This window comes from Lampris incognitus, chromosome 1 (assembly GCF_029633865.1).
Source record: "Lampris incognitus isolate fLamInc1 chromosome 1, fLamInc1.hap2, whole genome shotgun sequence".
Taxonomy (NCBI): domain Eukaryota; kingdom Metazoa; phylum Chordata; class Actinopteri; order Lampriformes; family Lampridae; genus Lampris; species Lampris incognitus.
Window position 1 is genome coordinate 113,650,639 of NC_079211.1, and position 26,301 is coordinate 113,676,939.

Genomic DNA, 26,301 nt, shown 5'->3' on the forward strand with positions numbered 1-26,301 from the left:
AGAGAGAAAAGACTTGTTAGAGAAGAGAACAGTTTGCAATAGTCATTAGCCATAATCAATTAGTCATCAATTCGAATGGCATTTGCTTGTCTGAATGGTGCTATGTAAATAAAGTTTTTTTTATTTGATTTGATTTGAACTAGAGGGACATTGTACAAGACGGTTGTGGTGAAGAGGGAGCTGAGCTGGAAGGCAAAGCTCTCACTTTACCAGTCAAACTTCATTCCAACCCTCACCTATGGTCATGAGCTTTGGATAGTGACCAAGAGGGTGAGATCGCAGATGCAAGTGGCTGAAATGAGTTTCCACCGTAGGGTGTCTGGGCTCAGCCTTAGAGATAGGGTGAGGAGTTCGGACACGTGGAGGGAGCTCAGAGTAGAGCCACTGCTCCTTTGTGTCGAAAGGAGCGAGTTGAGGTGGTTCGGGCATCTGATTAGGATGCCTATTGGACGCCTTCCTTTGGAGGTTTTCCAGGCACAGCCAACTGGGAGGAGACCCCGTCTTTGCTGCCCAGCGACCCAGCGTCTTTGCTGCCCAGCGTCCCAGAGTCTTTGCTGCCCAGCACTACAGCGTCTCAGCTGCCCGGCACTATACTGCCCAGCCCAGCTCTACAGAGTCTCTGCTGCCCAGCACCATTACTGAGAGACTTCCTGTTCTAAAGTGGTTGGCCTGTCCCTGCCGACATCCTGCCTGCTCTTGAGCCATCAGCTGTCTGCTGGCATCCAGGCTGATCCTGTTCCAGAGCCTCCAGCTGACCTTACTGATGCCTGGCCTGATCTCGATCCGCCACCCGCCATTGCTGACAACCAGCCTATTCTTGAGCTTCAGTTGCCCTCGCCAATGCCTAGGCTAACCTAACCTTAAGCCACTGGTCGTCTTTGCCAAAGAACAGCAGGACCTCCAGCTATCGCCTGCACCTGCCGACACCTTGCCCAATCTGCAGCAGTTGGCCATCTTCACCGACCCAGAGCCAAACCTCCCGGATTATCAGATGATTGTCTTAGCCGCCGCCGAACCCGACCTACAGCTACCCGAAGTAGTGGGGTCTTTGGGTTCCTGGTTGGCTGTTACCTGTGGCTTTCGAGGTTGCCTGGTTCTAGCTCTGTTTCCTGAGTCTGCAGTGGCCCTGTGGCCCCACCGCCGGCCTCCAGAGCGGCTGTCCTGTCCACGTCGCCGGCTTCCTGCCCATCCGCCAGAGGTGCTCCACCCTTCAGTCCTGCATCCATCAGTCCAGCCCTCAGGCCATCTGCCTGAAATCCCTGGCTCCATTCATCCGCTCCCAGACCACTTGGTCCTGAAACCCTCCCCCAGACCCCCTCCACCCACCCTGCTCAGTGTTCCTCGTCCATTCATTTTGGACGTCTGGAATCCGTCCCTTGGGGGGCCGGGGGGTTCTGTAATGGTTATAGTCCATTCAGACCGGCAGTTCCGAGAGTCATCTTGGCTTGAGTTTGTTCTCTGAACAGAGGGATTTTTTTCTTTGGACTGCACTGCACTGAGTGGACTGTGTTGTTTTTTTTTCTCTCTAAATTTCTTTCTAGTTTTTCCCCTTATCCCACCCTATTAACCCAATGGCATATGGGCGGAACTCTTGTCGAATAACTCCCCTGGCTCACGTTTCCACAGGAAGGAGATAGTCGTAACACCAGCTTCCTTCAAACTCGTGTTGGCTGCGCTCGGTAGTTTACACGCTGAAGCCTCGCATGGATTGCATTACCTTCAGGCCGCGAAGGAGACGCAGAGAGAATGCTTTCGGTTGCTAGGCTGCAGGCGCCCGGGTGGGCCAGAGGGGTCGCTGGAGAACGACGAGTCCCCGAACACTACATCGAGCTACACCCACTATCCCTCGGGTAAGGGTGGCCTAATGAATGCCTTACCCCGTGGACGCTCTGGCCATGACCGGTTACGGCGAGTCTGGGATACGAACCTCCCAGCCACATGACGAGCGGACTGCAAGAACGGCGGTTTATCAGAGCGGCGACTGTGTTGTTAATGTTTTGTTTTTTGTTTTTTCTGTTTGTATGTTTTTGGGAAACTTTGGATGTGTGTTTTTGTTTTGTTTTTTGTGTTGCACTGCTGTGGGCTGGGAGAAACGAAATGTTTCTTTGTGTATGAAATGACAAACGTTTCCTGTTTTCATTTTGAAGGCTCACCGGTCTTGCCATTACTGTTCCTGCCCTGCCTTGCTCACCTGTTCCTCATTTCCCCCATGGGCTCCCCAGCAGTTATATTCCCCCTGGTTGCCCCGTTCTTTGTTGGATTTATGTTAGCCTGGCGCTTCATGCCTTGTCCTCGAGCCTTCCTTTCTCTTTTGTACCTTGCCTTTTGTGTGGAGATTTGAACCCCCGCACCATTAAATCATTGCTCTATCCCGACCTGTCTGTGTCTGGGCCCTCAGATCCTGGTCTCATTGTAAAAGCTATGATACACTTGCCCCTCTGACAGACGTCCGACCCTGCCGATTGATGCATATGGATAGATGGGCTATAGAACTGCCTCCTGACATCACACCAAGAGCCAAAAGCCATGGCACTCAACTGTGTTAGCATAACCAGAGGCCATCTTGTGTTGAAAAATGCAAGCCCTGAAGTTCTGCTGGTTATGTACGTTCTGTTGACCTGGTGGAAATGGTCGGTGGCCATCAAGACTAGTCAGACTGCAAACACCTAGGTAGTAAACAGCAAACATTAACATGAAGGCAATTTGTCACACGTTTGCTTACTTTGAATGTTTGGCCATGTATGACCTGTACTATGTTTAGCTTTAGATGCTTGAAGCTCGTGTGTAACAGAACAAAGGTGGTGTTTCTAAAGTGTCTTCTCCGTGTGAACAAAGGCCTATTGTTAGCTGATGACAGAGGAATTTATGAGAACCTCAAGTGTAGGAAAGTCTGGAGAAATGGCCCTGGTGAAACATGAGCTGGAAGACCTGACCTATGAACTCTTTGAAACAATACGCAAGTTCTGTTATCCATTAGGATGACAGCCCAACAGCGAAGATAAGCCTCTTGCAGCAAACAGGGATTAGGGAGAAACTCTGGGTACATACCATTGGGACCGTAACTCAGACTCGTTTAAAATAAGCATAACTCAGCAGCTTTACTGCAAGATATAACCGGGGCGCCCTGTCCATGGAGGGTGCACACTTGGGTATCTATAGTTTGTGTGTATGTTCATCAACATATTTAAGTGTGACAATACTGTAAGAGATTTTTGTCTCGTTTATTGATTGCCGAGACAATTAAAAATTTGGTCGAAATATGAGAGAAATAACGAAGTGATGACATCAGTAACTGAAAATCTGCATTAAAGTTTATTAATGTCGCAGTCTTTGGAGTTTTTTGCATCTTGGGAGATTTGGTCACAATGGCATAAGCTTTTTAATTATGCAGAGAAAAGTAGCTTTTTTTAACTATGAAGTCAGAGTTTCTGATTTTCCCTTTTTTTCTGCAATAGCCCACAACCCCCTCCCCCCATTTCTGTGTGGTTTCCTCTGTTTATGTATTATGCATCCCAGTTGCTGATTATTACCTAGTTGCACATGTGCACTGCAAATATTTTATTTACATTCACGAGTCATCACATCAACCTCCTAACTCACGTGACAGAACTGAACAAATCAGATTTTTTTATTTTTGTGTGTGGATTTTTTCCACTCCACCCCCCCTCATCCCCAGTTGTACTTGGCCAGTTACCCCACTCTTCCGAGCCGTCCCTGTCGTTGCTCCTCCCCCTCTGCCGATCCGGGGAGGGCTGCAGACTACCACATGCCTCCTCCCATACACGTGGAGTCGCCAGCCGCTTCTTTTCACCTGACAGTGAGTAGTTTCGCCAGGGGGACATAGCGCGTGGGAGGATCACGCTATTCCCCACCCCGTCCCCCCCGAACAGGCGCCCCGACCGACCAGAGGAGGCGCTAGTGCAGCGACCAGGATACATACCGACATCCGGCTTCCCACCCGCAGACACGGCCAATTGTGTCTGTAGGGACGTCCGACCAAGCCGGAGGTAACACGGGGATTTGAAACGGCGATCCCCGTGTTGCTAGGCAACGGAATAGACCACCACGCTACCCAGACGCCCCGTGACTCAAAGATTTTTCTGAATGAAAAGACTTGAACCACTGAAAATATTAATTTTTTTCACACCACTCATGTGTAAACATGGTACAAAGACATTTTGCAAAAATTCTTCCCAAAGTATCTTTACAAATGAGATCACACGACTGGTCTGAGGCAGTGAGTTTTAAGAGCGGCTTTCTGTTTTTCTAGCGTTTGCTCTTTCAGAAGTCTCCTTTTTGTTCTCAAGAACCAGACAGTTTCGGCCGTTTCGATATAATGGAAAAGTTGTAGCCTCAATTCTGTATTTGAACTTTACTGACTGATACCTTTGCTGCCGGGAAGATCTCTCATCCCGCTTATCAGCACAACAGAAACCCAAACTAAAGTGCACATCGTGTATTACCACACACGGTAGTCTTGGACTCTTCATGGCTGATGTGACTGGATGAGGCAAGCGGCACCCGACAGTCTGAAATGGTTCATTGATTTGATTATACTGCAGTAAGCAGTTGCCTGGTTCACTTATATGGATGAGCTGGCACAGTATATTAGAATAAGAAGGACAATTATCACTTTTTTTATTACTCATTTTACTATTACTTCAAGATTCACCAGAAATCATCTTAACAGATAATAAAAGCAAAATGGGCAGTTAGCAGTGTTGAAAGAGGCAGGTTTTTACATCCCTATGCATATTTTCATTGAATGAAAAGAAGAAGGATTAATAATTCTATATTTGGGCATTAAAATGATGACAGTTCTGTGATGGACTGGCAGCCGGTCCAGGGTGTCTCCCCGCCTGTTTCCCAGTGACTGCTGGGATAGGCTCCAGCATCCCCGCGACCCGAATTGGGATAAGCAGCTTGGATAATGGATGGATGGATGGATGGATGATGACAGTTTTGATGTCTATGCCCCACTTCTTTTAACGTGGAATAAAATGAGAATGAATTATTATGGATAATATTTCTCCTTGGGGATGAATAAAGTATTCCAATTCTGATTCTGATTATTTTAACACAATCATCATAGCAAAATTTGGTATTGCCATCTGATCAGTGGCACTGGAGTAAGAGTCAACCAAACACACTACAGTAAAAGCCTTGTCCTCTTTGCCGTCACAGCTTTAAACAATTAGCCATCCAGATCCACCTCTAATTCCATTTCCACACAATAACACTGTTACCACAAGTAATTCTTGTCAGTGTTCACCATTATGTGTGTATCTTTGCCCTGCCTATGCTGTTGAGCTGTTATTATCTATGCCCTGTGGTTGTAACTGTATTGCCTTTACTGTCTACACAGTTTACAGTTGTATTGCTTTCTGTACTTATTATCTATCTGTCTGTCTGTCTGTCTGTCTGTCTGTAATATAATAGCAAATTCCATTTATATAGCACTTATCTAAAACAATGTTACAAAGTGTTTCACAAAGAAATATAACAAGACAAAGCAAAAATAAGAATAAGACCAAAATAAGTAAGAGTAACAATAGAAACAGTGTAAATAAATAAAAACAAATATCACACATTTGTAAAAGCTTTCACAATGAGAAAAGTTTTAAGAGGAGATTTAAAAGAAGCAAGAGACTTAGTTTGTCTTATTTCAATATGAAAAGAGTTCCATAGAGTGAGGGCTCTAACAGCAAAAGCCTGATCACCCTTTGTGACAAATTGTGATCTGGGAATAACCAGCAGGGCTCCAACTACGGATCTTAATGGTCAAGAGGGCATATATCAGGTCAATAAATTGGAAATGGATGTAGGGGCAAGACTGTTTAAGGCCTTAAAAGTGAGCAATACATTTTTAAAATCGATTCAAAATCTAACCCGGAGCAGTGTAGGGAGGCAAGCACAGGAGTGATATGGTCATGCCTCTTTGTCCTGGTAATGAGGTGAGCAGCAGTGTTTTATGCCAACTGCAGACGGTGGAGAGAGCCCTTGCTGATACCCGAATAAAGTGCGTTGCAATAATCAGGCCGAGAATAGATAAAAGCATGTACAACTTTTTGTAGCCCAGCATTTGATAGAAATGACCTAATTTTAGAGATTACCTTGATCCAGAGAAAGCATGACTGAACAACATGTCTGATTTGATTATCAAAACCGAGGCTAGCATCGAATATTACCCCAAGATTCCTAGCAGTCTGCTTAAGACTATTTAACAGACCACCAAGATTTGTACCAAAAAGGGCTGGTGGAACGTGGGGGACCGAACAGAATGACCTCAGACTTAACATGATTAAATTTAAGAAAATTTTGGGACATCCAAGATTTCATGTCAGAGAGGCAAGTTGTGAGATTTGCTACACTGCTAGGATCTGTGGGTTTTAGTGGCATGTATAACCGAGTGTCATCAGCATAAAAATGGTAAAACACATCATGATTTTGAATAACCTGGCAAAGAGGCAGTAAACAGAAGGGGGCCAAGAACTGAACCTTGAGGGACACCATAACTCAACTGTGCCATCGAGGAAAAAGAGTTACAACAGAAAGAGTTCTGTTGGAGAGATAACAACGTAATAAACTAAGAGCTGAGCCCTTGATGCCTACCAAGGTCTCCAAGCGATGTAAGAGAATACTGTGATGGACTGTGTCAAATCAGCACTTAAGTCTAAAAGAATTAAAATTGAGTAGTCACCTCTGTCTGCAATCAGCAGTTGATCATTAGTAACCTTAAATAGAGCTGTCTTGATACTATGAAGTGACCAAAAACCAGACTGGAAACTGTTAAAACACTATTAGTGTTTACGAAAAATATCAATTGAGATTAAAATACTCTCGCCAGAACCTTAGATAAAAAAGACAGTTTGGAGGTTGGTCTGTAGTTACTTAAGGACAGGGGATCCAAATTAGGTTTCTTTAGCAAAAGGTGAACAATGGTATGCTTAAAACTGTTTGGAAAAGAGAGGCCAGAGAGAGGCCAGAGAATTATTAAGAATTTGTAGAATAACAGGGCTAACAGTGGAAAATACCTCCTTTAGCAGCTTAGTGGTGATGATATCAGATGCTGGAGGAGTTCATATGGGAGACTGTACTCGCTAACACTGAAATTGTATCGAAAGTTTGTCGACAATTCTGTGCATGTCGTTGACATTTATCCATGGTAAATCTTGCAGGCATCGTGAAAAATATGCCATTGTCAATAGCACACGCCAACAAACAGGAAACTGGTATGACCGCTGCAGTAGAAACCGGAAGTCAGTGGACTACAGTCGATTGTGTGCTCTGCAGGCGGAGATGAGCCACGTGTGGAGGCTTCAGATTCCGCTGAAACGCCCCACTCCGCGGCCTGTGTTGGAATATCTATTGATCTATCTATCTACCTACTGTGGAAGAAAAAATTTCTCCAGGGCTGTGTGTGCATTCTGTCCCTGGAGGGAAGGCACTGCAGGCCCCTGATCCCCAGAGTTATGCATTGGAAGCATCCTGACAATTCTAAATCTTTCCATTCCTTAAGCCTATATCAGCATATATATTAGCATATGTCATCTAGTTTTGCCTATAAGAACTTTATTCTTCCTTCACTTAGGAGAAGCTGGTACCTTGGGATACTAACTGTTTTCCCTAACATAGTGAATAAACCACAAACTCTGAAATCGCTGCCTCTGAAAATTCTTCTACAAATATTTTTCAACACTACCTTCCTACATACAAACCCCAATTCCAGTGAAGTTGGGACGTTGTGTAAAACGTAAATAAAAACAGAATACAATGATTTGCAAATCCTTTTCGACCTATATTCAATTGAATACACTACAAAGACAAGATATTTAATGTTCAAACTGATAAACTTTATTGTTTTTTTGCAAATATTCACTCATTTTGAATTTAATGCCTGCAACACGTTCCAAAAAAGCTGGGACAGGGGCATGTTCACCACTGTGTTACATCACCTTTCCTTTTATCAACATTCAATAAGCGTTTGGGAACTGAGGACACTAATTGTTGAAGCGTTGTAGGTGGAATTCTTTCCCATTATTGCTTGATGTACGACTTCAGTTGCTCAACAGTCCGGGGTCTCCGTTGTCGTATTTTGCGCTTCATAATGCGCCACACATTTTCAATGGGAGACAGGTCTGGACTGCAGGCAGGCCAGTCTAGTACCCGCACTCTTTTACTACGAAGCCACGCTGTTGTAACACATGCAGAATGTGGCTTGGTATTGTCTTGCTGAAATAAGCAGGGACGTCCCTGAAAAAGACGTCGCTTGGATGGCAGCATATGTTGCTCCAAAACCTGTATGTACCTTTCAGCATTAATGGTGCCTTCACAGATGTGCAAGTTACCCATGATGCCATGGGCACTAACACACCCCCATACCATCACAGATGCTGGGTTTTGAACTTTGCGTTGATAACAATCTGGATGGTCCTTTTCCTCTTTAGCCCGGAGGACACGACGTCCATGATTTCCAAACACAATTTGAAATGTGGACTCGTCAGACCACAGCACACTTTTCTACTTTCCGTCAGTCCATCTCAGATGAGCTCGGGCCCAGAGAAGCCGGCAGCATTTCTGGTTGTTGTTGATATATGGATTTCGCTTTGCATGGTAGAGTTTTAACTTGCACTTGTAGATGTAGCGACGAACTGTGTTAACTGACGATAGTTTTCCGAAGTGTTCCTGAGCCCACGTGGTAATATCCTTTACAGAACGATGTCGGTTTTTAAAGCAGTGCCACCTGAGGGGTCGAAGGTCACAGGCATTCAGTGTTGGTTTTCAGCCTTGCTGCTTACATGCAGAGATTTCTCCGGATTCTCTAAATCTTTTGATGATATTATGGACTGTAGATGATGAAATCCCTAAATTCCTTCCAATTGTACGTTGAGAAACATTGTTCTTAAACTGTTGGACTATTTGCTCACGCAGTTGTTTACAAAGTGGTGAACCTCGCCCCATCCTTGCTTGTGAACGACTGGGCCTTTCAGGGATGCTCCTTTTATACCCAATCATGACACTCACCTGTTTCCAATTAACCTGTTCACCTGTGGAATGTTCTAAACGGGTGTTTTTGGAGCATTCCTCAACTTTCCCAGTCTTTTGTTGCCCCTGTCCCAGCTTCTTTGGAACATGTTGTAGGCATCAAATTCAAAATGAGTGAATATTTGCAAAAAACAATAAAGTTTATCAGTTTTAACATTAAATATCTTGTCTTTGTAGTGTATTCAATTGAATATAAGTCAAAAAGGATTTCTCTTTGCCAGTGAACGCAGGTGGAGAGCCACATCCTTTGGACTGGGTCTATCTCCACAGTCTTATCCTCCCTCATGAGAAGGCAGTTATGTTACCCAGTATACAGATTGTGCAAAGGAATGTGCAGTTATATCCACATTCAAGAGAAACTGTATATGACTTAGTCTTGCTTGTCATTTTTGCCCAAATCTTTAAAGTCATTAAACTTGTAATTGAAAAGCATGCAGATATCCTGGTAAAGCCCTTTTTAGTTTTATCTATTAGCACTGTTGTATGTAAATATTCATTCTATTCTAGAATGAAACATTTAGATGAATTATTCTGTTTTCCGTCATTTTGAGAGCCTGGGATAGAAATAAAATGCTGTGCTAGCTGGGTGAAAAGTAGAACAGTTTCAGAAATCCAAGTGGCAGAACAAGGTGGCTAAACACCATTCATTCATTTATTCATCCTCAGCCACTTCTCCAGAGTTGGGTCACGGTGGCAGCAAGCTAAGTAGGGCACTCCAGACGTCCCTCTCCCCAGCAACATCCTCCAGCTCCTCCTGGGGGATCCCAAGGCATTCCCAGGCCAGATTGGCCATGTAGTCTCTCCAGCGAGTTCTGGGTCTACCCCAATTGGCCGTGCCTGGTAAACATCCAAAGGAAGGCGCCCAGGAGGCAAGCTCTACTCCAAGCTCCCTCCGGATGTCCGAGCTCCTCACCCTATCTCTAAGGCTAAGCCCAGACACCCTATGGAGGAAACTCATTTCAGCTGTTTGTATCCACGATCTCACCCTTTCGGTCACTACCCAAAGCTCATGACCATAGGTGAGGGTTGGAACGAAGATTGACTGGTAAATTGAGAGCTTTGCCTTGCGACTCAGCTCCTTCTTCACCACTCAACACCAGTTTATCACTCAACTCAACACCACTCAACTGGCCCAACAGCAGTTCACACGAAAGAAAAGGCCTTTAAAAGCAGCATTCCATAACTCATGCATGAATTAGGAAGAAAGCTGGGCGGTATACACAGCAGAGTTTACACAGCACACAGAATGGCTGCAAAGCATGCTCTTCATCCATTTGGCACCTACATGTGTTAGTAGGTGCCGCATGGTTGCACCATGTGTACACCATGGATTTTGCAAGATGCTGGATGCATTTTTCAGGATCTTGTAGCATAAAAAATGATTGCATTGCACAGTTGTGGCAAATAAGGTGGCTGGACAGTCCGCTGAGAACATCCCTTTCACCTTATCACAAACATGTTTGATGTGGTTGAGTGCCGGAACTGTGCAGGCCACTGAAGCAATGAAAACTCGCTGTAATATAGCAAGATGCCTCCTCCAACACGTATTTGCACACAAGGACCAAGATCGAAGACCCGATCTCCCCTCCTTCACCAAACCAATCTAAGACCAAATGGCTGAAACGGGTATCCAGCTGTGATCAACTAGCTACAAGGCTGATTTAGGTGTGACCTTCCTCCCTACAGTTGGGCTGAACAGCCTTCTTCTAGCACACAAACTTGTCCCTCTGAAATTAAACAAGGGGTCATACATGTTTGAAATAAAATGTGTTCCTTGTTATACTTTTACCAGCCAAAGAGTTAATCATGTACCACTTAATATATCAAGTCTCGTACAACTCTGATGATTTTCTAATTTGCAGACCTTTCTCTTAACCCATAGTCGAGGGCTTGTTGACCAGACTGCGAGACCAGGTCAAGCCAACCATGAGATGGAATGCAGTACAAAGCTGTAAACAACAACAAGGAGAGACAGCTGCAGACTATCTGGTATGCCTAGAAAAGGTGTTCCATGAAACCAGTGGCATGACAAGGCCACAAAATCCTAATGACGATTCAAATTATGAACAGCTAAAGATGTGTGCACTTGACGGTTTCTGAGAAGAAATCACTCGCTATGTCAAGAAACATTGTGTTGGATACGAAACCAGCAGGCTGGACCAAATAAGAGATTACACCATTCATGCAGAAAAGGTGGCATCTGCCCCCGCTGAAAAGAACTGAGACAAGCAAGAAAAGTTAGCTGCAAAACTCCAGATGAACCAGCTCCAAGTATTCTGGGTTCAAGGCAGTGGCTGAGGACATAGCTGAGGAAGAGGCAGGGTCAGGGGGCAAATGGCAAGAGGTGGTGTCAGTATACAAATGACAGAGGGACAAGTGGCAGATACATCACCACAGTTGGGGCAGGAGAAGGATGACAAAAGAAAGATTTACCACCCCGCTTAGCGTGATGTCACTTGGCCAGAAATCCAAGCACTCGTTTATACTTCCAGGCATGTTTCCAGTAAATCTACGATGGAGGGATCTGATGTGTGCATCGGGATCAAAGCTAACCTGTTCCGATAAGGGGGTTGATTTTGGACAGGAAATCACCAAAGCAATGCAAACTCAAATTAGGGACAGGCCCACCTCTGGTCATATCTTTTAGCTCTTTTAGGTATACTTTATTGACCCCCCCCCACCTGGGGGGGGGGGTCAAAAGGAAGTTGATGAAATTACTCCTGTTTTCAAGAGTCTGTTGGAAGGGGTTCAAGTGATGATGGGGAAGAAGATGGCTGCTTGAGACGGAAACTTCAGCACCATTGCCATTTATTTTACCTTAATCTGTTAACATCCATAATATTTTTTCTTTAATCTCAAGTTGCCAGACTTAATACTCATCCCAGCTAAAAGTTAAATGCCAAATCCTCGGAAAAATACAATGATTCAACAATACACAGGCTCAAGGGCAACCCGAAGACTGGACAGGCATCTCCGAACGACTTGGGTGCCTCTGTAGTTGAGCCAACAGCTAATGCTGCGATTCTTGAGCTTCTCCAAAAGCTTTCTGAGGACCAAACAAGACACTTCACGGACATTCACAAAGAACTGTCTGAAACATGGAAAGCCATTTTTGATGTCGAGGAGAAATTAGGCAATGTTCTTACTCGGCCGTCCAGTGTGTAGGCTCATATAGACATGCTAGAAGATGCAGGGAAACAGTGCTATGACTGTCCTTTGGCCCCAACCTCAGAAATAGAGGAGTTGATTGCCAAGCTGGTCGAATATGAGGACAGGGAAAGATGAGTGAATTTACATATTTATGGATTCCCAGAGCGCTGTGAGGACAAAGATGTCATATCTTTCCTAAAGGAAACACTACCGGAGATCCTTCAAACTGACTTTCCAGGAGGCCTTGATTTGGAGCATGCTCACAGGTCGCTGGCTTCAATCAAGACTGGGGCTTGACCAAGGCCTTTTGTTGTGTGTTTCCTAAGATTTCAGAAAAAAGTAGATGGGAGAAATGCAGCCAGGGAAATCAGAGATGTATGCTGGCAAGGACATAAAATAAGCCTCTACTACTCCAGATTGATGACACTCCTTCATGGAATGTAAACAATTGCTTCAGGCTGCTAAGATCCCATTCATCATCGGATACCCTGCTATTCTATCCTTCACTGTGCCTGGGGGTACTAAACATGATGACCTGAAGAAGGCTTTGCAGCGCATCAAAAACCTTTAAACTTTTCCTCAGTTAGTGATTGTTTCCATGGTTAGTGATCCTGTTTTCCCCCTTTCCACGGAGATCACTGAATTGCACTGGTAAGACAATTTGAGCAGATATTTTATTTAATTACAAGATGTTTTGCCAGTGAGCTCAAAATTTCAGAGACTATTGAGCCTTTCCATCTTTTTTGCCTTGAAACTGTTAATACAATGTAGCTAGCTAGCTATGATCAGTTCATTCATTAAGGTCAAATAGGGCTTATTGTGAATCTTTTTTCTTTTTCTTTTTTTTTAGCTGTTCTTCTTGTGATACTAGGGAGGGGGGCATTCAGGTATCTTATAATCTAGATATGCTGCCTGGTCTTGAATTTATACCACCATTTCTTTACTTAATTTTAAATCATAGGTCTGTTAATTTAATCATGATTCATTCTTTGACCACGTGCAGGCTGTATGTTTTTCTGTATGTATTATTCGTTTTACTCTTGCATTCTATTTTTATAGTTCACCTTGTGTATTGATACAGAGATCGCTGCATGCTTGTGTACTCTACATAGGCTACATGCTTGCCAGCATGTGTGTTATTATCTCCTTTTTTGTTCATCTTATTTGTTTTACCCTATTTTCCCCCCAAACTCCTACTTTCTCATCATAGCATAATGCAGCTGTAGACCTGCTCAATGTGATCTGCTGACATACAATGTTGACTTGATGTTCACCAGTTAGCAGATGGTGGTATTGACATCACCTTTTTTACTAGCTGGTGATGGTGTCGCCTCTTTTAGGCAGCTAGATTTGAGTTGGTTGTCCAATGGTGGACTTATGAGGAATGTCAAAGACTGTTTTTAAAAGTGATATATAAATCAAATTTTACTTACCTACTTCACTTTTCTTCAATTTATGTTGTGTCTTTATGGTTTACGTTTTGTTTTTATTTGTTTGTTTGTTTTGTTTTGTGGGGTGCTGTTTTAGGGATCCAGGCCACCGTATCCTGTCTGTTGATGTGGCCATGTTCCACATTTCTCCATTAGCTAACTAACACATGACTGATCTCAATTTCATTTACATCAATGCCACGGGTTTTAATATCCCACATAAAAGCACCACTATTCTAATTTTTTTTCGCAAGAAAAATGCTGACTTGGCCATGGTCCAAAAGTCACATCTACTCCATAAGGATGGCGGTCATTTTGCAAATAAGCGTTATCACCCTATTGCTTTTTCTTCTGCCTCGACAAAAACCAAGGGTGTGCTGACAGTTTGGAATCATAAACGGAGATTTGACTTCATTGGTTCATGGGCTGATACAGATGGGGGGATCACTATTTCTAAGGTTCGTTAAGATGGAGAAAACTTAGTATTGATTTCTGCCTATGCTCCTAACAGTTCTGCTGCTGGTTTCTATGACCTCTTAACCAAAACTCCACTGGATCCCACAGGTTTTTGTTTGGTTCTAGGTGCAGATTTAAACACAGTATGGAATAGTCACATTGATAGAAAGGGCGAGACAGAGAACAGAGACCAAAGTCATGCTTCTAATGCATTACATCAGTGGGTTGCCCACACAGATATGTTCTCCCCCCTGCGCTCTGGGAGGCGCTACAGGAGCCTACCAGGTTCAAAAACAGCTTCTTTCCACAAGCTGTTGCCCACCTGAACCTGGCTACCCACTGAATGTCTGTAGATATTTTTAAATATTTTGTACTCTTGCTCTTTTTTGACTTAATTTTAGCTTTTGGTCTTTATGTGTGTATATCTTATACTGTGTTTGCTGTGTTTGTCTGTGTCTGTCTTGCGCTGTTTGGTGAAGCCACAGCCCTCATTTAATTTCTAACATGTGCCTGCACATTGTTTTTAATGACAATACATTGAATTGAATTGAACTGAATCTGGCTTTTAACGAACCGTTCTAAAATAGTTTTTTTTCTCGTCCAGATATAGATCTTTTTCAAGAATAGATTTCCTATTTGTGTCCAAAGATCTATTCAGAAATGTTCAAAATGTCTTTTATATACCAGTTGCGTGGTCTGATCACAAACCCATTTACTGCTGTGTCACCATAAGTTCTGCCCATACTACAGCTCCCAAATGGTGTTTTAATTCCTTGTTGCTTTACAACAAAACATACAAGGATGTTTGAGATTATTTTCCGCGAGTTTCTAAAGTTCAATCGAGGTTTGGTTTCTGACTCAAGGATTCTGTATGATGCAGTGAAGGCCTTTATTATAAGCAACACTACTCTGCATGTATCAGTCCAAAATAAAGACCGCACAGCTAAATTAGAAGTGCTAGAACTAAAATATGCTGCTCTTGGCACTACTCTACAATGCAGTTGCAGTGACTGTTTCTCTCCAAAAAGAGCTGGTTAAAAAAGAAATTAATTCTCTTCTCAGGCGCTGTTCAGAATTTCTCATGCACATAACTAGATTTATTATTTCCAAAAAATTGCAGAGACTGCAAACGACTTGTGCAAGGGCAAATCGCCGGATTCAGACGAAATTTGACCCGAGTCTTAACTTGCCTTTTGGCCCTTGCTCAGTTTAAGCAGGGCTCATTCTGGGGACATGTCAACACTGCTTTAATATCCTTGCTTCTTAAAAAAGGCAAAGATCCAGTGGAGTGTGCTAATTACAGACCCCTTTCACTCCTAAATGCAGACAAAGATTTATGCCAAAGTGTTGGCCCGGCGACTTCAGAGTAACATGACGAAACTAGTGCATAGCGATCAGATGGGCTTTATAAAATCTAGACTGGCCTCTGATAATGTTAAGGGGGCTTCTGCATGTCATAGTGCCCAAAACCTGATCTCTTCAGCTGTAGTCCTTTCATTAGATGCAATGAAGGCTTTCCGCCACCTAGAATGGCCTTTTTTATGAACAGTGCTTGAGGCAATGAATGTCAGTGCCCCTTTTATCGATATGATCAGGGTGTTCTATAATAATCCAATAGCTATGGTGCTCACGGGCAAGAACTGCCCCCCCTTTCTGTCTCAAGAGCGTTGAGGCAGGGTTGTCCCTTAAGTCCTTTGCTGTTTATGCTTTCACCCGAGCCATTGGCACAGACCATTTGTCAATCACCCTTATTGTCTCCGATCGCTATTAAGGGAATGCATCATCCTATATCATTATATGCAGATCATGTGGTATTGTATGTTGACAATGCTGTACAATGCATCCCACAAATGCTGTCTATTTTTGATCAATGTGGTAAACTATCTGGGTTTGAAATAAACTGGCAGAAATCAGCATTGTTACCTCTGAACCAGATGATGACTGGTGCACACATCCCCTCATCTATTCCAGTTGTCAAACATTTTACATATCTGGCAGTGGAAACGTTCATTTCGATTCAAAAAACAGCTAAACATAATTTTGGTAACACACCCAACAAAATTATTTCTGATTTAAATGTATGGTCATTGTTGCCTAACTTCCTTCACAGCTGAGTATCAATGAACAAGATGAACAATCTATCCAGAGTTAATTTCTTTAGTTTAATACTACCTCTGCCCCCACCAACTCAGTACTGAAGTAAGCTACGGACAGCTGTGACAAGATTTTTATGGCGAGGTAAGTGACCACACATCAAGCTCTCTTTAATGCAGCAGGAGAGACAGGCTGGTGGTCTGTCTCTTCAAATTTTTAAATTCTATTATTTGACCTTTACACTTGAACCCTTACTGACCTGGCTTGACCCGGAGGCATCGGTGCCGTGGCATGCTCTTGAAGAGAGTCTGGTATGTCCTTTCTCCCTCCAAGCTCTTCTGTATTCTAATGTGCTCATTATTCACTGTCCTCGTAAGTTCGGCCCCATTGTCTCACAATTGCTCTCTACATGGGGGGCAGCAGAGAAACTGTGTGGCTGCCCCTCTTCATGGAACCCAAGTTCCCCAATATTTAATAATACTTGGCTGTTGATTGGTGGCAATCCTATTCAGTTGTTTTGTTGGAGATAGAAAGGTGTGCATACACTGGGGGATATCTATGGAGATTAGGGTCTGTGTTCCTTTCAGGATCTATGCACACAATTTGATTTACCACGTTCCTCTTTTTTCTTTTATTTACAGTAAAGATCAGCTGTAAAGGCAGCAGAGTTCCATGAAAAAGTCCTTTCATACAACACCCACTTCAAAAAAATGTCGTATAGTACTAGAGGCACAAAAGCCTGCTTTCATAACTCCACTGGTTTATCTCTCAAGCACTCTTACAGACCCCTGGCAGTGGATGTTTTATGTACGGCTGATATCCCGGACCTGGACCCAGCTTTTGATTGGAACAAAGTCTGGCCCAACATACTACTAGTGTCCAGAAAGCCTGATTGCCAGCAAATACACTACAGTTTTACACACAGGGTGTATATGATGCCCAGGAAACTTTGTTTAATGAAAATGACTGCTGATCCTATTTGCACTCTGTGCTGTATAAAGGCTGCTGGTACTTTCATATGTTTTGGGAATGTTGTCGGTTGGCCAGATTCTGGGAAACGGTTACCTCTAACCTCTGTGATATGTTTGAGATTGGAGTGTCTCATTCACCCGATATACTTATTCTAAATGCTCTGGGCTTGACACTGATCAAAAAGCGAGCTCTGGGCTTACAGCAGTGAAAAAATGTATTACCATGTGCTGGTAGCCATACCATGCCCTCCCCTTTCAAGTGTAGGTTTTCATGTACCCATGTATCGTATACTTGGAGCTACAGTCCATGTACATGGGGTAAAGGAATCAACGATAGAAATGTGGAATTCAATCTCTATGAACCTTAAAATTCTTTCAGAATGAATATTTGGCATGAGTAGTGGCCTGGATCCTGGGGGGGCGGGGGGGGGGTCCTCAATTGGGATGGTTGTTTTTGTGGGGTTTTTTTCTCTTTTTTATTTGGATACTGACTGCTTGCATTGTTGTTACTCAGTTTGAGAATGAATTTTTTCCATTGTTACATGCTATTAAACAAATGTCCATCCATCCATTATCCGAACTGCTTATCCTGCTGTCAGGGTCGCGGGGATGCCGGAGCCTATCCCAGCAATCATAGGGCGGCAGGCGAGGAGACACCCTGGACAGGCCACCAAGCCATCACAGGGCCAGGTTATTAAACAGATGCCAATAAAAGAAAAAAAATGATCCCACAAAATCAGTGTGTTGGAAGCAGGTGTGATTGTACCTTGTCCAGACTCCCCGGTGCACCCCCCCCCCATACTTCCTGTCAAGAAACTCAGGCCAGAGCGACAGCCCACAGGGTGGTGTTTTGTGCAGGACCTGCAAGCAGTTAATACTGTAGTGCACACCAGGGCTCTGAATGTACCAAACCCACACACAATTTTGACTCAGATTCAACCCAACAGCACTCACTTCTCTGTGGTTGATCCTGCTAACGCATTTTTCAGTGTACCGGTACACCCAGACTCTCAGTTCTGGTTTGCGTTTTCATTTCAAGGGAAATCTTAAGACACCCATAAGAATGAGTCAGGGGCTTGTTGACTCACCAGCAGTGTACTCAGCAGCTTTGCAGGAAGAGTTAGAACAGCTAAATTTTCCTGAATGAAGTACATTAGTTCAGTAGGTAGATGATCCGATAATATGTTCGCCAAACGAGGATGCATGCAAAAAGGACACGGTGGTACTGCTGAAATTCCTTGGAGAACAAGGCCACGAGGCTAGCTTATCCAAATTACAGTTTGTGCAGACAGAGGTCACATTCTTGGGTCATGTATTATTCCAGAATGGTAAGCGTCTGAGCACAAATCATATGAAAATGATAGTGGATATTCCAAAACCCACAACGCAAAGACAAGAAGAATTAATTCCCTAACACTAGAACGACCTGGATTTCACTCCTACCTAGAACTACCATGGGCGGTCAAATTGACGGCCTGGTTTTGAAACTTATATTCTGTCAAGATAAATACCCAATTGAGATATTAATTTATTATTACATATGTTAGGTTGTCTGTTAAGAAACGACTGACACCAAAATTAACATTTTAACAACTATAATACTATTTTTCTAAACAATTTAAAATCGCCGGTGTCCAATGCCTGTAAATACTGCAACGCCTTGGTGGTAGTCATGGTGCTTCTGTAACGGCGTCTGTAACCAGACATGTTGGAAATAATACATGAAAAACAAAACGGAAACACAAAACAAAACGTGAAATGTAAAAAAAAGAAGAAAAAAAACCTGAATGTTGCGAAAAACACGTGACATGATGCGCACGATGACGCACAAATTATGCGCGGTCATTTTGACCACTCATGGTCGTTTTAGGTAGATCTTATCATAACTTTGTAACCGGTTATTTTCTTGCCCGGTGCGGGATTCGATACGAGGTGTACTACACCACAAGGCGACATCACTAACCACTCGGCTCAAGGGTCAGATCCGTTAGCTAGGGACTAACGTGTCTTATTAGTAGTTTACAGTCGTCACCCTCCCCGGAAGCGCGCTCTCGCGCTTTGTTATTTCCGCGCTCCGAAGAGACTTCTGAGGATCTGCACACTTCTGGATCCCACCGCTGCCACCAATGTAACCGGTTATTTTCTTGCCCGGTGCGGGATTCGATATGAGGTGTACTGCACCACAAGGCGACATCACTAACCGCTCGGCTAAAGGGTCAGACCCGTCAGCTAGGGACTAACGTGTCTTATTAGTAGTTTACAACTTTTTTTGTGCAACTGATCTAAAACGCATTTTAATACAAATATATGCAATTTTATGAGCATTCAGGGAGCGGCAGGTCTGCATCTTTTTTATTTCACAAAGTTATTAAACATTGAAAATCCAAAATGGTCATAGTGACTGTCTTGGTCGTTCTAGAATTAATTATGGATTTCACTGAACTACTCCACCTCACCATCACCTAGGTCGTCCGTCAGGACGCTCCAATATGGTTTCGGTTGCGCATGTTTGTTTAAAGCAGGGGGCGCTACTCCACAAGCAGTTCTACGGTTCTCCGCTACCTGGAGATCCTGTACCTTTCCATTGAAGATGCATTGATCATCTGCAAAGCCACGATGTCCCCCGGTCCACAACATCAGTCTATCGATGAATGCACCTAGGACTACTGCTAGCCACAGGAGTAGCAGGATTTATTATCGAGGTTTACTCCTCTAGATCCGCCATGTCTGCTCTGTTGTCCCCTGACAACGCTAACAGGATTACCGCGAGGAGGGTGTGGCTCTTCACCACGCACGGACGGTCATTCATCATGGAGAGGCTATATTTTATGCTTCACATGATGCTGGGGTGTATGGAGACCAGTCTAGGATGCCACGAAAGGTAATCTAGGAAAGGTACTACTTCTGTACTTAACCCCCTAAACCTTACTGAACTAAGCCCACGTGAAGGGCACAAGTATTGCTTGGTAAATGTAGATATGTTTTCAAAATGGGTAGAAGCATTCCCAACCAAGCACGCTGATCTAGAGACAGTAGAGACGATGCTACTGAGAGAAATTCGGTCCAGATGGGGCATACCTGAATACATCAGCAGTCATAACACCACCAAACAGGACAGGGATAGACTACCATGGACAGTTAAGTTTACAGAAAAAAAAATATTGGCGCCAACCTGCCCTCCATTCCGGACTTACACACCTCCAGACTCAGGAAATGGGCAGGCAACATCACTAGAGACCCATCACACCCTGGTCACAACCTGTTCCAACTCCTCCCCTCTGGTAGGCGCTACAGAGCACTGTACCCCAAAACAACCAGATATAAAAACAGCTTCTCTCCGCAGGCTGTCATTCAAATGAACACTGTCAAATAAATCCAACCATGTTGTATATACTGTACTGTACATGTTGTATATACTGTACTGTACATTGTACATATACTGGTACACTGTCATGTCCATCTACCTCAGGCATGTGTGTAAGTAATCTGCTAACATCTATTTCAGCATCTCTGATATATTCTCTGCACCATTGCACTTTATCACCTCTTATTTCGCCTGTATAAGTCAATCCTTGTGTATATATCTGAAGATTGTTGTGTTGTAGTGTTGTTATTCCATGTTAAGTACACTGAGAGAGCCACGAAACCAGAGTCAAATTCCATGTTATGTGCAAACCCACATGGCCGATAAACCTGATTCTGATTCTGATAACGGCACACACTTTGCAAATCAGGCCCTGGAAAATTTCAAAAGGGATAGGGGCTGATTTAAGAAGACATTGTGCATCCCTGCGACCCTGAGAGCAGGATACGTGGTTAAGACAATGGCTGGATGGATGTGCTTACCACTCACAGAGTGGAGGTGCAGTTGAAAAACAAACTGTTGAAATGCTGTACAGAGACAGGGTTGTCATGGGCAAAGGCGAAGCCGTTGGTGTTAATAGCTATGGGAGCCAGGGTAATGCCACAATCTGGGTTATCTTTGCACAAGATCCTCACAGGGAGACCCATGAGAACAGGCATACACCCACCCACAAGGGAGGTGTAGAATGCTGAGCTCTGTTCACTCACAGGTAGAAGCAGCACTGCCACAACCTCAGGAGGGCCAGCTCTGCGATCTGAAATTGGGGGACTAGATCTTGGTTAAGGGCCAGAGGAGAAAGCATTGGTGAAAACTGTGGTGGTTGGGTGGTTGGTGGTTGCTCCTAACCACACCAACAGTGGTAAAGATTGCTGAGAGTGCCACGTGGCTACACGCCAACTACTGGAGATGGGCTCCAGGCCTCCAGAAAGATGCTGAGGGTCCAGGGACGGAGAAGAGTGGTGCAAGACCCGCTGCACCCACAGAGGATGTGAGGTAAACGATCCCAGGCATAGGATCGACGTCACCAACAGGTGGTAGCAGCAGGAAGGATCCACACCACCAACAGGTGGCATCAGTGGCAAGGATCAACACTGCCCACAGGCAGTAGCAACAGGGGAAAAGGGGGAATCAAATTAAAGCAATTCTTTCATCTAATGGAGCCTGATAGCAATGATTGGGCTGATCCAGAAACACTGTCCTAAGACTGTACTTAACGCACAAGTCAAATTTTCTCCACATTCACGGGTTTCACCATACTAAAGTGATGATGAGGCTGACAAAGATTTTAGCAAGCATCCGTAGTGACCTCACTCAACAGTGTTTTTCCCCAGACCCTTTCTTCTTATTTGGGTTTGTTGGTTTCTTTTTCTTTCTAGATAGTTATGCTAACGCTTACATAGTAAATCATATAACCAATCTACACGTGGGCTTTATCCTTTAATCACTGATTAAGACTACTGGGGATTATGTTGTGTTTTTAGATTAATTTTGAGCATTTACATGGATTTTCCCAAATGTCAACTTTGGGTTTTCCATAATACACTGCTCAAAAAAATAAAGGGAACACCTAAAAACACAATATAGACCTCGATGAATGAAATATTTCAGCTGAAAATCTTTATTTATTAGACAGAGGAATGTGTTTAGAGCAAAATAACCTAAGAATGATCAATGGAAATCAAAATCATTAGCCCATTAAGGTCTGGATTCAGAATCATACTCAAAATCAAAGTGGAAAATGAGAACATAGGCTGATCCAACTTCTGTGGAAATTCTTCAAGACGATTCAAAATGAGGCTCAGTAGTGTGTGTGGCCTCCACGCGCCTGTATGCACTCCCTACAACGTCTGGGCATGCTCCTGATGAGACGACGGATGGTCTCCTGATGGATCTCCTCCCAGACCTGGATCAGGGCATCGGTCAACTCCTGGACAGTCTGTGGTGCGACATCGCGTTGGCGGATGGTACGAGACATGATGTCCCAGAGGTGCTCGATTGGATTCAGGTCTGGGGAATGTGCAGGCCAGTCCATAGCATCAATGCCCTCGACATACAGGAACTGCTGACACACTCTGGCCACATGAGGACGAGCCTTGTCATGCATGAGCAGGAACCCAGGGCCCACTGCACCAGCATATGGTCTGACAATGGGTCTGAGGATCTCATCCCGGTACCTAATGGCAGTCATGGTACCTTTGGCTAGCACATAGAGGTCTGTGCGGCCCTCCAAGGATATGCCTCCCCAGACCATCACTGACCCACCGCCAAACCGGTCATGCTGGAGGATGTTGCAGGCAGCAGAACGTTCTCCACAGCGTCTCCAGACTCTCTCACGTCTGTCACGTGTGTTCAGTGTGAACCTGCTCTCATCTGTGAAGAGCACAGGGCGCCAATGGCGAATCTGCCAACCAAGATGTTCTCTGGCAAAGGTCAATCGGGCTGCACGGTGTTGGGCTGTGAGCACAGGCCCCAATTGTGGACGTCGGGCCCTCATACCATCCTCATGCATTCTGTTTCTCACTGTTTGAGCAGAAACCTGCACATTAGTGGCCTGTTGAAGGTCGTTTTGTAGGGCTCCGGCAGTGCTCCTCCTGTTCCTCCTTGCACAAAGGACCAGATAGTGGTCCTGCTGCGGGGTTGTTGTCCTCCTGCGGGCCCCTCCACGTCTCCTGGTGTACTGGCCTGTCTCCTGGTACCTCCTCTATGCTCTGGACACTGTGCTGGGAGACACATCAAATCTTCTTGCCACAGCACGCATTGATGTGCCATCCTGGATGAGCTGCACTACCTGAGCAACTTCTGTAGGTTGCAGATACCGCCTCATGCCACCTCTAGTGGTGAGGGCACTAGCAAAATGAAAAACTAACCAAAGATCGGCCAGAAAAGATGAGGACAGGCAAATGGTCTGTGGCCACCACCTGCAAATCCATTCCTTTTATAGGGGTTGTCTTGCAAATTGTCTAATTTCCACCAGGTGGAAATTAGACAATTTACCAACAGGTGAAATTGATTCAGAAATCAGTGTTGCTTCCTAACTGGACAGGTTGATATCTCAAAAGTGTGATTGACTTGGAGCTACATTGCATTGCTTATGTGTTCCCTTTATTTTTTTGAGCAGTGTATTTGCTTAGATAGTGTAGATAACGGATGAGTCTTTCACTCTCTCATAGTCAAAAGTGGGTGAGATGTTTGGCCCAAGAGGAAATAGGATAATTGTGACTTCTTTCTTACTGGCGCGTTTGTACGGAGTGTGTTGATGTAAATCTGATGCATTTCAGTTGGCTTAAAAACGAGAAACAGGACTGTTGCTCTGTTTGAGGTAAGATCCTCCTCAGAATGTACATCCATTTTCATTTGACGTTTTATTTGGGGGATTTTGTCGTTGGTTAAAAGAAACCAAAAGGGAGGATTGTGAATGCAAGTTGTCTGCCATATAATCAGATATGATGTGTGAACAGACACACATGATGGCACCATAGACGGCAGCTTCAGTTCTGCGCTCTCTAGTACTTCTCTTTTTTTTGGACATTTGATTAGTTTCCAGCTCTCACTCTCTGATTGCATTCAGCAGGGAGCAACTTTTAACCCTTTGACTATCCAACGGTCAATTACCATTTTTCACTGAACGGGAAAGTTTCATCGAGCTTGTATTTGGAGGAGCAGCAGCTCTGGGCTTCGCTGGAGCTGGCAACGGGGGAAGCACTCGTGCAGTGCTCCCTTCAATCCAGCTGGTGAATATCAGGCCACCTGGCCAACAAGATGGACGAACTGCTGCTTCTAAATGGAAAACAAGGACTTTTCGAGATCTGCCACCCTGTGCCTCGCTGAAACCTGGCTTGGTCAGCATATTCCGGACAGCTCACTTCACCTGCCACACTTCCAACTCCTCAGAGCAGACCGTGAAACGGACCTAATGGGAAGAAAATGGGGAGGCGGAATCTGCTTATATAGAAACCAAACGAAGGTTTGTGTACAGAAGTCACAGTGTTGAAGAAATCACGCAGCCCTCACTTAGAGACTTTTTTCATTGACTGTAAACAATTTTATTCTCCATGGGAGTTTTCATCATTTATTCTGGCTGATGTATTGCATCCCAGGCCTGTGTTAGTGAGGTGTTACATCACCTGGCTGACCAGAGAATAAACATGGAGCACACCTTAGGAATTTTAACAGAGCAAACCCCAACCATGAACTGCCAAAAAAAACAAACAGCATGTTAAATGTCCCACCAGAGACAAGAACAAACTGGATCATTGCTACACAATATTAAAGGACGCCTATCACTCTTTCCCCCGTGCAGCCCTGGGACTCTCTGATCACTGTCTGGTTCATCTTCTCCCAACCTGCAGGAAGAAACTCGATCTGCAAAGCCTGTGGTTAAAACTGTGAGGAGATGGCCCCACGAGTCAAAACCGGAGCTTCAGGCCTGCTTTTGACTGCACTGATTGGAGTGCTTTTAAGGGGGGAGGGGCCGCAGCTCCCCCTAGTGGTGGGTGCAGCCCCCCCCACGTAGTGGCAGGTGTGGCCCTGTATGCCAGCGGAGCTTTGTGGAAGTCCCCCTCTTTTACAAGGAGAGACTTGATAGTCTTGCCAGCCCTTTTTGCTTCTCCTTGGCTATGGGGATATCTGGGGCTGTTTGTCACATGTGAAGTTGAAGTCTTTTGCGAAGTGAGCAGTGATGTCTGGTGAGGTCAGGCGCTGGGTAGGCGGTGGGCATTCAGAAATCCAAATTACATCCTTTTGTGCTGTCTAATGTTTTATAACAATCTGATCCTTCTTCATTCTTCCAACTGTCACAGAATTCTAGAATATTGTGCCCTCCTGGCTGAACTACATTCCAAATGAAAACCTAAACAAAAATATTGTCAAAGTATAGATGAAGTACGTTTTTCTTGTTTTATATGGTTTTTGATAGCTGTGAGATGACTAAGTGACACCATTGCCTTTCCTTAGAGCTCCCAATCTATTGTGGATTTCATTGCGGTCACTATAAACAGAAGTTATGAGACGCTATTTGTAAATATTGCTGAGACATTACCTAAAAAGAAGAACATTGATGTTTGATGTTCCGGACAACACTTCAAGATGCGTCATCAACCACTGATCTTTCTCCACAATGAGGTTTAAGAGCTCAACATGGTTCCCCTGGTTCGATGAGCCGATGCTTTCCTTGTTTCCCCTGAAGGCTAATTCCTCTTTCCCTAAGTAGCAAGTATCAAGTCTTTCAGAATGTCATGATTTTCCCTCACCATCGCGTTGTGCGCGGAGACTTGCTGTTTGTTAACCTCATTTAAAGCTAGGTTGATCAGAGTGCAGTTTCCAAAGGTTTTCAATGCTATTTGATGTTGAATGTGTGAACTGGACCGTTCATGCTTGACTAGCGCTGAAGGCAGGTTGTTAAGGTCACAGTAGCTGGCACCTACCCATACATTTTACCGCTCTCTGGAATACAGCAAAAAAGGGAAGCAGTACAGCCTGCTGGTGGTAGCATCGGAGCCGCAGCCGCATATAGCCACTCTTTCCTTATGTATGACTCCGGCTGGAATGATCGGATGCTTTTCTTCCTTTTACACTGGTGGAGGTCAGGGAGAGCTGGTGTAGGCCTGCCTTGTTTGATGACAAGTAATTTTTGCTGGTAATCCAGTTTATCAAAACTCTGAAGATGTACAATGGTCGACATTACTGATTTTGGTCTGAAATCAGTAATGACAATAGTATGTACTCCAACAAATTGTCCATCAAAAGTCCTTTCAACGGCCTCATAGTTCTTCTGCGGCACGGTCACCAGAGG

General features: G+C 44.3%; 1 protein-coding gene across 1 annotated transcript in view; it reads right to left on the reverse strand.

The window, feature by feature from the left end:
* npr3 (natriuretic peptide receptor 3) overlaps positions 1–26,301 on the reverse strand; it is a 117,163-nt gene that overhangs the window by 21,967 nt on the left and 68,895 nt on the right. The window lies entirely within an intron of this gene.